Consider the following 3,405-nt stretch of genomic DNA (forward strand, 5'->3'; position numbering starts at 1 on the left):
GACAACACCAAGTCAAGGGTTAAGATCCCCTTACCGGTCATCTTTTAAAAAAAAAGAAATTTGTAAGTCCTGAGGTGTGAGGGCGAAAAGCAGAACAGAAGGGGCAAATGCACTTCTTATCATGCGAGTGTAATTTTCTTATTGCCAGGCCAGTGACAGTAGGTGACAGATGGAAAGGTCACAGCGGGTCAGCTTCACACACAGAGGATATCTCCCTCCCCCCACTGCCCCAAGCCTGTTTCTTCTCCTTTGATGCTTGTTTCTAATAAGGATAGTTACTTGGTTCCTCAACCAAATAGCAAAGACAACTGAAGCTGGGGAGCCGGGGACAGAGGGCTCAGCGAGCGTGCTGGACCACGGAGGGTCTGGGCGCCAGGAGTGAGGGGTGCCTGCCAGGATGGCGCCAGGAGAAGGGGCACCGGGGAGCCAGAGCTGCCTGCCTGGAGTCAGGCTGGGGCAGAAACAGGCCCGGGGACCTGCATGGAGAGGGAGGGAGGCACACACCCCACACGGTTGATAGGAAGCTCCACTGGCTTAGCACAGTCTTGGAGGCTGCAGTAACAACTCCAAGTTTGAGAAAATACGTCACTAGGCTCTGTTTAATAAAGCTGGGAATGATGTAATTCAGATTTTGAAAAACATACGTTCATGCAATGTAGCTAAGCCAAGAACAGTGTTGGTTCTTAGAGTAAAGTTTTTGCTCTGTCCACCTTCCTTGTGAGCTGGAGGTGCAGGGGGAGCAGAGGAGGGAGAGCGTTTTCCAGCCTTGAACACGGCCCCTTTGGAGGCTGTGCCCTGCTGCAGGGAGGAGGTGCTTCCTGGGGGAGCGTGTCTGGGGACAGTCAGGGGTTGAGAACCAATGGTCCATGGTGTGGGTCTTTACCTCCTTGGAATCTTCCCATCTATAAACTAATACGATACAAGGCTTAAAAAAACTATCTCTAGGAAATAATCTAAAATCAAATGGAGAATATGTTTGACCCAGGATTTAAAATGCACAAACCAAAAGTCACTGGCATTTTCGGGTGATGTTGCTGGCCCCCCCGGCTTGCCTCAGGCCAGCAGCACACTGATGTGGACACTTGCAGTGTGGGTGGAGGGGCAGCCCATGGGCTAGGCACAGTCGCAGCCTTTCAGCACGGTCAGCGCCCTCCCCCCATCACACCCGTTTTTGCTGGCACCCGTACCCCTCACCCATAACAGTCAAGGGGAACATGGGCCAGAGAACGTGCTAGGCCCATGGAAGGTGCAGGGCTGCTCTGTACTTGCCCTGGCCAAGGTGGTGTGTGTGTGGGGGGGGGATGGGGGTGCGGAGGGCAGACTCTCCTACTATCTCCTTCTATCTCTTGTTCCATTTCTGCATAGATAACTCCTAGTCATGAGGTTCCTGAACAAAACATGTTCATTTTGTGCCTGTTCCACTGCTCAGATTCTCAGAGTTAATCATATTTTAAATCTTTGAGACTGTCAGCCTTCCCCAATTGCTTAACCATCGTAATGGAGAAAAGGTGGTGCCACAAAGACTAACATGCAGGAAGGCGACAGTGGAGCCGGTGTTGTAAGATGGAGAGCCAAGACCCAGACCACTGAATTTCAACAGTGTGTCGTCTTTATCCACTAAAGATTTGAATTCAGGGCTGAGCCCGTGGTGCACTCGGGAGAGTGTGGCGCTGGGAGTGCAGCAGTGCTCCCGCCGCGGGTTCGGATCCTATATAGGGATGACCGGTGCGCTCACAGCGCTCACTGGCTGAGCGTGGTGCGGCAGGTCTCAAAAAGGAAAAAAAAAAAAAAAAAAAAAAAAAAAAGATTTGAATTCAAATTTGGGCAAATTGAAGGGAAATCTGGGTGGGGGGGTTCCTCCTAGATGAAGACTTGGCTTAACCACCTCTTGGGGCGACTGTCCCTGGGGACCTGGGAACAGCAGTGACTGTGAGAGGTGACCGTCCTGAGCTAACAGAAGCTAGGGAGCAAGTCAAAGTTCCTCGTTAAATGTCCAACTAACAACGGCAGGAAGCTCTGTGACTCAGAGCCGAGGCGTGTGGCGTGGCACTGCTCCTGCTGATGAAGATGGGCGCACATGCCCAAGGGGAGACAGGTGCCAACTGTGTCCCTTCTGCCTTAACCCTTTATGGCTGTTACCCTAATGCTGCCCTTAGAGTGGGCCTGGGTGGTTACTTCTGGGCAGGGCCTGACGCCCGTCTGCCTAACTGACCCTCTGGCTCTCATCTGCAACAGAAGGACCACATTTCCATCGGGAAGGGCAGTTCCCTTCCCTGCAGGTGCACCAGGTGTGGCCACGAAGCTCTAGAATGGCCCCAGCAGTGACGGCGCTAGGTGGTGTTCTGCAGCTCGGCTGCCCACCCACCCACCTGCCCTTTCTCTCTGCTCTCGCGGCTCTCTGGTAAACCTCACTTATGCATGGACGCAGGTCCTGCATTTTCATGTAAAGCCTCAGCTCTGGTCTCTACCGCAAGGATGGGGCCCAGTGTGAGGCTGCAGAAAGAGTATGGAGCTGGGAGGTGGGGGCTGGGTTCCCATCCCCCAGTTCAGGTACAGTCAGTCCTGCCACCTGGGACAAGTTCCTCCTCCTCTCAGGGTCTCAGTTTCCCCATCTGTACCATGGACAATGGTTGGGATCCATGCTCTCTGGCCCTCTCCAGCCCAATGTGATGCTGGGATGTTAGACTTAAGAGGAGAGGTGATGGGAGGGTAGCAGGGTGGGTAGTGAATAGGGGTGGGGGAAGGGCTCTTCCTCCAGAAGTTGCTTCTGAAAGAACAAGACAGTCAGCTTTAGAAGGCTGCCCCAACCACTCAGGCTGGGGCACATCTGAGCCATCACTGTTACCATATTGGCATTGAAGAGCACCTCTTCTCGTTAGACTTCAGGGCTCTGGAACCCCTTCACCATCCCTAGCCCCCCACCAGGCACACACTCAGCTAGTCTCAGTCACCAATGCCTTAATCAATAAGACCCACTGACTCCTCTTCAGTGTACCTGGTACTGTCCCAGGTCCTTTATATGTATCCTCAATCAATGTGAGGCACCTACCATCGTCCCCGTCTGTTGGATGGGATGCTGAGACTGAGCAAAGTTGGGGAGCAGAGCAACCTATGACTGGGGCTCAGATTCTGAGAATCCTGGAGACCTGGGTGGGGATGGGGCTTGTGCTCAGGAAAGTCGAGGCCTTGCTGAGGTCAGCTGAGTCTGGCCAACAATCAGGTGGAGGGATAAGCTTCTTCGGACAGACACACACCTGACAGGTGTGAGCCAGCTGAGCCCGAGGTGCCAGCCTTGCAGCTCAGCTGCCTGTGGTCTGCAAGCCCTGGCCCTTTTCCTGAGTCACAGCTGTGGGCAGTGCGGCCTCTGCACCTAGTGCAAAAGGCTAGTGGGGGCCTTGCTCTCCC

This window comes from Galeopterus variegatus, unplaced genomic scaffold (assembly GCF_000696425.1).
Source record: "Galeopterus variegatus unplaced genomic scaffold, G_variegatus-3.0.2 Scaffold108, whole genome shotgun sequence".
Lineage (NCBI taxonomy): Eukaryota > Metazoa > Chordata > Mammalia > Dermoptera > Cynocephalidae > Galeopterus > Galeopterus variegatus.